This window comes from Euprymna scolopes, chromosome 2 (genome assembly GCF_053919585.1).
Source record: "Euprymna scolopes isolate OS-2025 chromosome 2, ASM5391958v1, whole genome shotgun sequence".
Classification (NCBI taxonomy): domain Eukaryota; kingdom Metazoa; phylum Mollusca; class Cephalopoda; order Sepiida; family Sepiolidae; genus Euprymna; species Euprymna scolopes.
This window is the reverse complement of record NC_136483.1, coordinates 162,312,635-162,326,194: the sequence shown is the minus strand read 5'-3', so window position 1 is coordinate 162,326,194 and position 13,560 is coordinate 162,312,635. Positions and strand designations below refer to the sequence as shown.

General features: G+C 35.1%; 1 protein-coding gene across 1 annotated transcript in view; it reads right to left on the bottom strand.

Annotated features, from left to right (window-relative positions):
* The window catches only part of LOC145298222 (uncharacterized), an 88,455-nt gene extending 77,793 nt beyond the window's left edge, over positions 1 to 10,662 (bottom strand). The window contains exon 1 of the mRNA XM_080144307.1: positions 10,456 to 10,662. The gene's annotated coding sequence lies outside the window, so the exon portion shown is untranslated. The remainder of the gene's footprint in view (positions 1 to 10,455) is intronic.
* Between the last annotated feature and the right edge of the window lie 2,898 nt (positions 10,663 to 13,560).

The following is a 13,560-nucleotide window of genomic DNA, read 5'->3' as shown; positions in this document are numbered from 1 at the left end:
GCTTGCAGGTTGTCATCATTGACTTGATTGAACCCGACAAGAGTTACACTGTGAAAGGAGATCCATTCAAGACAATTTGATTCGCATGGTCATAGAGGGAATAGAAGACAACATTGAACCCGCACTGATCAATTTGGATCAGTCCAAGGCCTTCGATGAGGGTCGACCATCGCTTTCTGGGATCTGTTCTAGATGCCACCAGTTTTAATCTGGACTACTGCAAGTGGGTCTATTCTGTACAACATGCCGACGGAAGTGATGCCGGTAAATGGTAAGCTTTCAAAGTCGTTTGTGGTCTCTCGGTCGGTATGTCAATGCTGTTGCCTCTGCTGTATGTCCTGGCATTGAAACCCCTCCTTCGCAAGTTAAGGGATGAGGCGGCAAGACCAGTCCTGTGCAGAATAGCTTTTCTTGGCAGAGTGCGTGCCAGGGTTTCCGCATTCACCAAGGGCCAATGATATCACTATAAGTATCAAGCCGCATAGATATTGACAGTGACGAAGGCACTTGCTCGTTACAAAGTCACAGTTTTCAACCGCAGCAAGTCCATTAGCCCGCGGTTGGGAGCTTGGAACAGCGAGTCTGCACTTCCAGGTATTTTCAGCTGGACCGATGGCCCTGTCCGTGTCCTGGGCATTTGGTTTGGACCAGGTCTACAGCTGGATAAGAATTGGTCAGTAATACAGACTACGGTCGAATCTTTGATGGAGACTCAGATTTGAAGGAAATTGTCCTTGAAGGGCTGAGCGGAGGCATGTGACACATACATCTTATGACTCATCCTTTACCGATTGGCTGTACTGCCCCTGCCTGTGAAACGCCTTCAGGCTTTTAGAGTTTCCTCTCCTTGCTTCTTTAGAAGGGAAAGCATTATGCTTATAGGAAGGTATGTACTCAACGTCTGAGAGAGAGAGAGAGAGAGAGAAGGTTAGGACTGCCTGATCTGAAATGTCAAACATGCCAAAAGTTCGGCTTTCCTTGGTCGCTCACTAGCAGATCCTTCATGGGTCCCTTTTGGGGGTGCTTTTTCCAACCTCATACTCGACCCCTTGGCGGAAGGTCATCATAGGCTGAAGGAATCAAAATTCTTTGCCGAATGCTGAGCCGTGCTTAGAGCTATGGTGAAGACCAGGACCTTTACGCAGTCTAGAAAGAAACTGAAGAAAAAGTGATGGGTACCACTTTGGAGCCCCTGCAAGAGCAGCTGGGATGGTCAGAGGAGGAGATCCGTTCAGTGGTATGGGTCGCCAGGCTGGGCTTACTTTAACCACCAAGTTTTACCTAACCTGGCGGCTTGTCTGGAACACACTACCCCCTCTTTGTCAAAGTTCACAAGGAAAGTCTAAGGGTCGATTCCTTGTACCCACGCTGCGAAGATTGAAAAGTAGAAATGGCTGTGCATGCAGCCTTCTATTACAACAAACTCCAGCGATTTTGGTATGTCAAAGAGATAATGGCTCGCATCGACACCAAGCATCCATTAGATTTCAACACTACTTATGTTATTGACAACATCAATCTACCGCTATCTGGGAAGAAAAGAATGGTTTTTCTAGCTATCCTAACCGTAGCAAGTATGTTGACATCTGCTTAAAGTGAAAATTGGATGTGATTGGGAAGAGGTTGCCTCAAGTGAAGTCCGACAAGAAATGGATGTATGACACTAGTTTGCACATCCGTCAAGGAACCAGGTATGAGTACATTTCCTTAAGCATGGCATGTGCAGTCTTGGGTTCTTCGGAATCCATCTCTTAGTGCTTAGCATTTCTTAAAAAGACTCTTAGCTGATGGAACAAGTGAGATCCAGGCCCTGTTCTGTTTTTTTGTGCTAGAGAACCTCCAAAGAGGCCCAAGCTCCACATTTCTTTTACCCCAAGCCATTCCCACAGGTCTTGTTTCACAGAGGTCACCATCCATCCCCATATTCCTTCTCGATCTACCTATTTTTTTCATGCCTTCACCTCAACCCCACTCCCATCTAGAGACCGACATGTTTGTTTTCGGTTCCTTCAGAAAACTGGACGATGTAACACTTAGGCAAGGGTTGGTGGGAGGAACCCTACTAACACACCCTAATAAGCATTTTGTTTGGTTTACTCATTCTTTTGAGTGAGTTTTTTTTAGATTCCCCCACTTCCTATCATTCATCAGATAATTAAATTTTCCACAAGAAAAACCCTTTCAAATGAAATTACATCATTGTTATAACAGTAGTGGTGAAAAGGGCCGGCTAAGAGTAATCTCAAATCATCATAGATAATTAGAAAGACCCTCAATCCTCCTCCCTCCACACCTCCAAAGTTAACAGGGTTTCATGCCTAAGTTTAATGGGAATTATGTTGACTTTTATTATTTTAATGTACATTTTACTGTAATATTGTATTAATATGATGTCTAATAAACTAAATATATAAGACCACAGTGTAGTATCTATTCTGACACTATATTAATGTTAATTTGTCCTTAATCAATGGAGGGGAAACCTTTCTATACTAAGGCAATTTTTATTTTTGCCTACTTCCAGAGTGCCAACAATACAGTAGAGAAATATTAACCTATCTGCTTAGAGAAAGAAACTTTAGGAAAGAAAAGTAATTTCCCCACTAGATTTCAAAGTCGGTTTTCTTATTAAAAATGTTGACAGAAATTGGCAGGGGGGAAGGTCATTAATTTCTTTTTTTTTTTTTTATATATATATATATTTCAAATTTTTAAAAAATAAATTTTTTTTTTTGTAAAATTTGGAAATTTTAGTTTTTAATAAAGATGCAGTATATTTTCATTTTTTAGTATTAAAAATGCATTTACAAAATTCAACATTTTTAAAATAGCTTAAAAGAATTTCCACGAGTTTTTGGTAGCTACTTTTAATAATTTAGACAATTTTTTTTTTTAATTAATGGTTTGTTTTACAAAAGAAGATAGGTATGAAATAGTGGTAAAGAAACAAATATATAACTAGCAGGACCAGCCATGTACCGGCATTGCCCAGGAAATATGGCACAAACTCAGAAAGTATTTGATTAATTCCTACCCTAATCACCCCCCCCCACTCAAAAAACAAATCAAACTTTATCAACCCTAGAAAATAGCAGGTACTGGCGGTTGTAGCCATAATGAAATTATCTAGCTTTTACTGTTGGGCATTTTTTGGCAGTAGCAGCTAGCAGAAGCCACTGGCTGTTATTGTCAGCACTGGAGGTTAGTGGCGATTAGTGTTGTTTGGGGTGGGTACTGACTGCCATGATCAGTGTTAGCCTCCATTGGACTGCACCGAACTGAAATCGTCTATTTTCAACTGTCTGGCATTGTTGGGCACTGGCAGGTACCAACAGTCACTGGTTACCGTTGCAGGCACTAACAGTCACTAGCGGTTAATGGTAGACACTGGTTGGATTTAATGCCCGTCTTTGTCAATTCCAGGCGTTCACTGTTAGCCATGACCAGTATCAGCCCCCATTGGACTGCTTCAAAATTAAATTGTCCATTTTCAATGGAGATTCCTGGTGGTCATTGAAGTTTTTAGGCAGTTACTTGTGTTTGATTATTATCAGTCATTATCGATTATGACTAGTGTCGAGCCCAATTGCACTGCTTTGCAATAGCCAGTCTTTAATATTTGTGGACTGTCATCCATAGTATGGTACTCATATGCATTTAGTATACAAATTTAACATAAAATCACCTACTATTCAACCAGATAAAACATTTAAGGACATTTTTTTCTATCTCCCCTTCCCCAATAAATCTTCGCAATTTTCTTGATTTTTTTGTGTTTGAGGTTGAGTGGGATTTGTGTTTTGTCTATTACCACTCAGAATCGGGGTTAGTGGCAGTGTTAAGAAGGGGGGCATTTTTTTTTTTTTTTTTTTTAATTCCATTAACTTTTTAATCTGCCATTTCTTAGAAATTAGTCATGCTGCCCGGAAATCAGTGAAAATTTAGATGCGAAACTGATCTCTAAATCTAAAATAGTTTGGGTTTTTTTTTGTTTTTTTGTCGTTTTGCCGCTTTATTGGCGATATTGAATTGTCCGATTCATACGCCCCTATTCCGAATCGGTGAACAGTTTCTCTTGTACCAAACAACGTTTTAAAAGATAAATGATTGCACATTAAAAATAAGTTTTTATTTCGAATTTTTCGATCTTTTTTCATAATCAAGTAAAAATGTTTTTCTACTGTGAGATTTTTTCATAAAAAAAATTACAATAATAATTTTTTAAATATCCCTCAGGAATAAAATAAAATCTAATGACTGTTTGGAGCAGGATGCACTGATGATCCATGGACACAAATTCGGAATAGGGGCGTCGTGAGCGAGAAAATCTATTCACCTATTTATTTTACCACATTTTTCAGGCTACATGTAATAAGTAAAATAAAAATCTCATCAGTGTGGTGGGTGTAAGGGCATAATATAAAAGGAAATTGTAAACATAGCTAGATTTTTAATTATTTTTCTCTCTACGCGGACAACGCCAAGTAAATACAATTGCTATTTAATAAATGAAAAACAAACATCTTGGACACGATGTTTACCGGCATCGTAGGTGATTTAAGTATTGTTTTGAAATCCTTCATTTTTGCTTTGAATAAAAGGCAAGTTTGTTTGTATTTCTAAATAACAAACTTAACAGTATTTTTCTCTGAGAAGCCATTATATTTTACAAATAAATAAATAAAATGACGTCATTTATGTTTAAACAGACAAAAGTACAATGGTTTAATTTGGGATCCTAAACAAAAGGGGGCAATTAACATTTTTTGCACGCACCTGTTCTGCCAAAGAACGAAGTTATCAGCATGTTAAAAAAAAAAAAAAAAAAAAAAAAGATTTAGACGGCGACGCGATCGAAGTGAACCGTGTTTTTTTTTTTTTTTGTTTTGTTTTTGTTTTTCCAGATCAGTTGCACCAAGAATTTAAATTAATAAAAATATTTTCCGAGTAAACATGTGAAATGTGGTTACTAAAAGAGTAAAAGACATTGGATGATCTACTTGCATCACAAAGAATGGTTAAAAAAAAAAAGCAATAAAAGAAACTATTCCCCGACTTTGTGACCAGTGAGTGGTAACTTGAAAATGCTTTAGAGGAAGTAAACAGCAATAATACGCTTTTACGAAATATAAAACAAATAAGGATACTTGTTTTTTTGTTCTTATTTAGAATTTAACCTAATTTAAGCATAAATACAGAAAACTTTATAATGCAAGTACTCGTTACGGAACGGAAATGTCATATTCTGAAAATCACGTAATTGATCAATGATTATTTTTATAAAGAAAACTTATAGGATTTTAAGCGATTAATGTGAAATCGTCAACATTACAAGGCTGATCAAGTTTGAATTATCTGCGCTTTTTTTTCAAGATGGCGACGCGAAATAGTCACTTTTTGCTTACTCATAAAATTTTACTTCCTTAGATAAAATTAAAACTACTTGATCAATTGACGTGGTTTTTCAATATATTTTTTGCTCCGTGACGGGTACAAAAGAATTTAATTTTCGCCAAGAATAGTTTGCTTTTTGATTTTTTAATTTTGTATTAAAAAAAATCATTTTACGGGTTTAAAATTAATTTCACAAAATCGACAAGAAATCATATTAAACATTGCTGTCTTCTGGGGAGTTTAAAGTGTTTGTTGCGACATCAGTTTCTGAAAATAATTTTGACATTTTCTTTTTCTAGTTATTTTTTCCAGACAACGCAATATTTTGCATCAAAATATTAACATAAAAATAAAAACGATCGCCAAGTCATTTTTTGACAGTTGTGTAACTAGCTGGTGCTTATACAGATCAAGCCCCATGCCTGTCAATAGTAGCTCGATAAAAATCCAGTAACGAGAACAGCCGAAAAGCAACCACGGGAAATGAAACCAAAGTTCATGAAACTAAAAAACAAGATTTATTTACATTGTTATATTTTTTTTTTTTTTTTTTTTACAAGTTACAAAACCAAACAAATCGATTGTGTGGATGAAAATATAATTCAATTCGTACGTATTGATATTGGTTATACTAAAATTTGATCAGAAGTGACTATAAGTACTTACGGTTAATACTTCTGATCAAATTAATTAGAATAGTGTACACGACGGCTTTCAGTTTTACCATTTTTTACTCGATAAAACATCGTTTGTTTCCTTAATTAGATTTTTATTTTGCATGAAAAAAAAAAAAATGCGCTGAACGAGGAACGACATCTTATCCTGAAGTGGCCGATCATTTTACATTAAGTTCATATTCGAAACTGGTCCCATTCTAAATTTTTAAATTTAGATGTTTTTTTTTTTTTTAAATGGAGTAATCACTTATCAAGACTCGAAGGCCATTCGAGGAAAAGGGTTAATGAATATAAAGTGGTAGTTTCGTAATCATTTAATGGTGTAGATTGGGTAGAACTTTGATTATTTAAGGGGACGGCTCAACAAGAACTTGTTTACATTGAACTTGAAGGTTGTCATATTGTAATCAGCTGAGAAGCAGGACAGTGCAAACGTGCGGACAGTTCGAGAAAAGATGCTTTCTTCGCTCATGGGGTCGTCTGCGTTCAGAATTAGGCACAGAGAGAGAGAGTAGGAGAATTGATAGTGGATATAGCTAGTCGAGTGTTTTGTGAAAGTTTGACGCGGGGAAGACAGATTGGAGCTCAGATGAGCATGAGCACTTACCATATTTTCTAGGTATTTTTTTTTTTTTAATAGAGAACCTCATGGAGATTGGAGGAAGGGCATAAACTGCAGGATTACCCCCCTCCAAATAAATAACGCAATGCAATAATGTAAATAAATCTGTTGTCATTGTCATTTTCGACCAGATTTTACGAGCTGGATATTGGTAAGCCATAGGGATTGATCTATAAACGCACCAAACATTTAAATAAATTTTAGTTTCAATAAAGTTATTAGATTTTGTCAAAACACATTTTAAATTGTCTTAAAATTTATCACAGCCTTAAAAAAAAAAAAAACAATTTATTAAGTTAATAAATATGTTCGTTGCTTTTTTATTAATCAATTAATAATCATCTAAAACTAGTTTTAACGTCATTGGGGATGAGGTAATCGTTTAAAAAAAAAAAAAAAAAAAAGGCCACGTAACCATGTGTTCTATTGAATAGCTTTTTATTTTTTCAACTATTAAGAAAAGTGATTTCTTGTCTGCAAGGGGTTCTCGCCTCTACGTGAGGAGGCGCACATTTTGATTAACATTAATAGATTTATTGAAAACAAAAATGCTAAAGCGAAAGTACTAAAATCCTATTTTTAAGTATTCGGTGTCCCTTCCTCCATGGGTTCTAAATAACCTCATTTAGAAATATGGTCTTAATCCAATTAATGGAATTGAGAATTAACAGTTCTGCCTGCACCTTCGGGGATTTTATGAAATTAAATCTGCCTGAATGCATTTAAGTTTCTGGGTTTGTATTACTGTACAGTGTACACAGATTCGAAAAAAATGTAAAAAAACAAATATATAACAAATAAATGTTATCAAAGGCAAGATAAGTTACTTTCCTACCTAACTGGATATAATTTTTGTGTTTTTATTCAATGTAACATGTTTATTCAGCTCGGAAAACATGCAGTGTTTATCGATGTATTGGAAAATTCAAAATGGCGGCCGACTCTCTCTCTCGGAGAGGGTAAGTTTGGGAAAAGGTATTATAAATAATAAACTAGACAAAATACTGTTAGAAATTCGCTCAATATATGTTACCGTGACATAAGTTGACATATATTCGGTTGTTTTTTAATAGTATTTTGTCTAGTTTATTATTTATAACATCTTTTCCCAAACTTATCGTGTTAAAGAGAAAGTCGGGCGCCATTTTGAATTTTCCCATACATCGGTAAACACTGCATGTTTTTCGAGCTGAATAAACATGTTAAATTGAATAAAAGCACAAAAAATATATCCAGTTTGGTAGAAAAGTAACTTATCTTGCCTTTGATAACATTTATTTGTTATATATTTGTTTTTTGACAACTTTTTCGAATCTATGTGTACAGTAATACAAACCCAGATATTTAAAAGCTAACATTATTCAAGTATGTACAATGTTTCAATGTCTTTAAAGTTTAAAAGAACTAAATTTTTAGACGTCGTTTTTAAAACTAAAATAAAAGTTATAAACGGTTTAAAATACAAATTTAAATAATTAAAAGATGGTGATTATGCACTTATAGTGCTTTTTAATTTTTTTTATGTTTTCAAGTTAAATTCAAGTTTTACAATATTTTTTAAATTAAATTGTTGGTACTCTTGCAGAATTTGACCCTCTTTAGGATTTTCCGTCAATTATGGTTTTCGGGCTCGAAAAGAGGAATGCATTTTATGAAAACCGAAAATTGTTAGGTGAAAGTACAGAAAATTTTTCAAGAAAATTTACAAATTTTTTGTCAACAAATATTGAAAATAAGCAAAAATACCATCAGCCAAAAATATTTAATACATTTTTTATACAAACAAAAATAAACAAATGTCGATTTAGCGTTTCCAACATTTAAACAACGCTCGGCTTAATCCGGTGATTGCCGGTCGAGCCCGAACCATAACTGACAGAAAATCCCGAGCAGCCGGGTAAAATTCTGAAAGAGTACCAAATTGTTTAGTGAAGATACAGATTAGTTACAAGACACCCTCCCTATGTTAAGAATGGGTTTTGAAATAACATTTTAGCGCGGTACAATAAGTGCATAAGTACCGATAAAATCAGAATTTATAATTTTTTTTTATAAAATACAAAAAATATTAAGTCTAAGGCGATATTTTAAAATTTCCACGTTAAAGTAAATTTTCATAAAATTGGTGCAGTTTGCAGTTCATTTGGTGGGGGGGGGGGTATAAAAATAGACATTTGCTCATACAAAGTAAAAAATTATTAGTTCGTTAATACCATTTATTAATTTAAATAGAGCCATTTTTATATCCAGATTACTGTTTAGGTATACTAAACAATGTTATAGGAAATGGAAAATACTCTATTATTAAATACGTGCGGTTTTTGTTTGTTTTTTTAATAAGCGCATTTTTTCGTAAAAGGTAGTGATTAGGAAAATTAATTCAATCTTGTGCAGTTAATTATTGAAAAGAAATAAAGTAACTGGCCCTCCTACAAAAAAAAAACAAAAAACAAATTAACATTTTCTAAAGTCTGCAATAATTTTTAATTTTCCCGAAAATAATTATAAAATGCGCATGCAAGAAAAGAAGTTCTGGCAGAACATGCGCATTTCTTCTCGTTGCAAGAAGAAAGGAGTGGTCAAAAAGTCGGGGATTAATTTCTAACATAATACATCCTATAAAATAATCCCCGATTTAATGGCAACGATTGGTGGTTGTTAATGTTATTGTTTGCCGCGATGTTACATCTGTTTTGTCATTGTCAATATTTTTGCTTTCACTTTTCTTCTTGACCAACTAAAACGAACGGACAACTAATTTTATTGGCACTTCTGTTTACCGACCGTGCTATATTTTAAATAGAATTTAAGTTAAATTTTTACGGCATATTTTGTTTATTAAATTGTTAGGTAAAAAATACAGAATACTTAAAGCCCCCACCTCCTATGTTAAAAATGGGTGTTTAAATAACGCTATTTCAGCACGGTTCGTAAACTGCAGAAGTAGCATTTTATTTGGAGTAAACAAATAAGCGCAAATAATTCGCCAATTCCAAACTTATATTTTAAAAATCACGAGGTTATAGACTCAAATTTAACAGCGCTTTTATGTGGTATTTTAATTTTTAATACAGTTCGTGCTTAAAGAGGTTATGGTATTTATAAATTTTATTAGAAGCGCTAGGTCACAAAAATCAGCAAATATTTAATTTATTAAACCCAAGAACAAACAATACAAATAACCTCATTATACATTTTATGGATATATTAAGAGGTATATGTGGCAAAAGAAAAAAGGATAAATAGTGCTCAATACGTTAGTAGAGCCAAATATGTTTATTATTACAACCTCAACTGTATTTCATTACAATAGACAAGATAATATATATATATATATATATATATATATATATATATATATATATATATATACACACACACACACACGTGTATATGCGTGCGTGTTTCACGTAAACTTTTAAGATAGTATTACGTATTTGCTTTGATATTTAATTCCAGTGCTCATTATAAAAGTAGAGCTTATAAATTCACTTATGGCACGTAATATAAGTAAGTCTTTACTTACTAGCTAATGCATAAAGATATGTTACGAGACTACAATATTATTAATAAGGCTGAAAAGGCTAATATATAATAATAATAATAACAACAATGTAGTTTAAGGGTATATATTTATAGATACGGTAATGAGGAAAAAAGCGGAAAGCGGCAATGTTTTTCTTTGTTTTCGTTTTTAATGTAAATAAAGAAGACATAAAAGTTTGGCGTTAAAAAAATTTTGAAGAAGACGGAGAAACTTACTAGGGCTGTAATGGTGGTACCAACAGTGGCCAGTACAGGTGACATAACGTTGGCAGAGAAAAAAAACAGAGTCACTAAAGGAAATTAACTACGACGGCAGCCATTATTATTTCGCATCTCGGCTGAAAACTGGCAAAAAGCGATTTTTCACACCACGTGACTTACGACGTCACGACAATAAGTGCGCCCGCTCGAGCGTATTCTATCTCTCTGTCTCTCTCTCTTTCTTTCTTTTCTTCTGTTTCTTTTAATGCTTATTCTTCTTCTATTTCTTTTTTTTTTTATTTTTATTATTTTGCTTACATTATGAAAGCTCAGTATCCCTAAATATATTACTCTATCGCTCTCTATCTACCAGGCACCCCCGACACCTCTCGAAGTTTTTTTTACTTTCATTTCTGTTTCGCTCATTCACCCACCCACCTCCACTCTCGCACTTCTTTTTGTCTTTTATTTTAATTCCTTTGGAGAAAATAGTTGGTACAAGTCCAGAGTCCAACTTAATTAACAAAAAATACATAAAAAAACCTTTATGATGTACGTACCCGCCACATAACGGAAATGTCATATTCGAAAAATTGATTAAGTAGTTTTGTTTTGTTATTTTTACTAAAAAAAATTCCAAATTTATCAGAAAGCTAGCTGTGGTTTCTTACTCTAGGGAGACAACTCAATTTGAATTACTGAGATTTTAAGATTAGCTTTATAATAGCTACGTCGTAGCAATTACAAAGCAATGCTAGGATATACTTAATAATTGCTAAAAATCGTATTCCATAAAAAAAAAAACTACTTGATCAATTTACGTGACTTTTGGAATAAAATATTTTTGTTTTGTGATGGATACGTATATAATAAAGATTTCTCAGTATTTTTTTTTTTCAATTAGATTGAATTCTGTATAAAACCCGTCTTTTCTTTTAATTAATTTATTGTGAGAAAATATTTACATTTTTAGAAAGACAAGCCAAACCTCTTAAAAACAAAGAATACTTTTTGAAATAAAATCGATCGTCTTACTATCGAAATTTACATTACATAAATACTTTCGAGCTGTAATTTTTATGCCGCTTCGGCGCTTCTGTCTTGTTACCAAATTATTTTTTGCAAATGTTGAGATTGATGGTGTAAACAGAATGCGATATAAAAAAAAAAATTTGGCACTTGTGCAGTTGTGCACTAGTGCGAAGGTAAAACTCTTTGGTTTTCATTTGGGATATTTTTTGAAGAGTGCATAGCAGTGGCAGATAAATGAAATTTAGGACTGAATCGGAAATTTCACGACGGTTTGTGTGTGTGTGTGTGTGTGTGTGTGTGTTTAAATAGATTTAAGAAATTAACAATTTTTAAACACAAATTAGAAATTAAAAAAAAAAATTGTAACAAAACCAAAATTCCGAAATATTCGAATGTATGTTTGCTTTTTTATATTTTGATAAAGTTTTTGTTACACATTTATTGAATTAAAATAAATATAAAAAGCTTATAAACACAAAATAGAGTTTCCTGCCCTTGATGTACACTTGTTTGCCCCTGCAATGCATGCACTTTCCAAATATCCCAACTGAAACAAAAAGAAGCTGCACCTTCGCATAAGTGCACGAGTGACAAATTCACGTTTTTGTAGTGAAGCCAAGACTACTATTTTTCCATTACATGTCTCTTTCTCTCTACTCTTCCCTTTCCCGCTTCCTTTCTTCCTTCCTTCCTCCTTTCCTCAAAAATGTGACCAGAGGTTGTAACCAATCAGGACGGAGAACAGTTCTGGTGGGAAAGACAAAAAGAGAGATACAAAAAGTGTTGGAAGCAGAAAGACGGAGACGTGAGTGGTTCCAGAGTCAGGGGACAAAAATGAAAATCACGAACTTTCTATAACCCGATACCACTTGTATGCTGAAATGAATATAAAACCATTTCGTTTGGAAGTTCTTTGTTTCTGCTCCCGTCTTATTAATTTCGATGACTCCCCAAAACTGGGACCCGCCGAAATCGTGACCTACCCAACAAGAATTACATTATGGTAACCGCCATATTTTAACACTTTTTTCGGTGATCTTTTAAATCAACAAATTTCAAGTAAAAACATTGCTATGTACTTATGTTTTATGTCGAAATTAATATAAATTACAAAAATTACAAAAAATTATCCAGTAGAAGATGTGCTGGATGCATTTTCCAGAAAAAAAATATCATGCGCAATTGCATTCTGTTTAAAAATGGAAGACACTTAATTTAAATCAATTTATATCAAGGGAGATAAGTCAGTTTTTGCTAAATATTTTTGACTCCTGATGTGGGTAGATATTTATTTGCTGTCCACCGCAGCAAAATGTGGCACAAGGCCGGAAGGTGGAGAACAGGCAAGCTCCCCTAAAGAAGGTGCACTCTCGCCTCAACAAAAATTGCTTAGGCCCCCCCCCCTCCGTCGGTATTCCCTGGTAGGGGCGCCTCAGGCGACAAGCAATAAACTTGCCCCACCGGAAAGCCCGGTGACAAGGCCTGGGAGGGTGGACCTCCTAGGTAGTACCCAAGCGGTGTACCTCAGTCCAACAGGTGCTGGGCCGGTTCCCAGCCCCTCACCTGTCAGGCTGAGTGTCAAGAACGAATCCTTGACGAGTAATCTTATCTCCCTGCAGCCGAAGCCGCTAGGAGACACATCCCCCACCATGAGTGATGGGGGGTAGGTATTTAATTGTTGCCCACCACAGCAATATGTGGCACAAGGACGGAAGGTCGGGATCCAAGCAGGCTCCCCTAAAGGAGGGGCACTCCTGCAATTGCAAAAATTGCCTGAGTAACCCCATTGGTATTCCCTGGTCAGTGCGCCTCAGGCAGTAAGCGATAAACTTACTCCACTGGAAAGCCCAGTGGCAAGGCCTGGAAGGGTGGACCTCCTAGGTATTACCCAGGCGGTGTACCTCAGTCCAACAGGTGCTGGGTCGGTTCTCGGCCCCTCACCTGTCGGGCTGAGTGTCAAGTAACAAATCCTTGATGAGTACTCTACCCTGTCTCCCTGCAGCCGAGGCCGCTAGGAAACCTTCCCTATCAGATGAGTGATGGGGAGTATGACACCAATGATTTCGACGATCGTTTTTATAACCACAA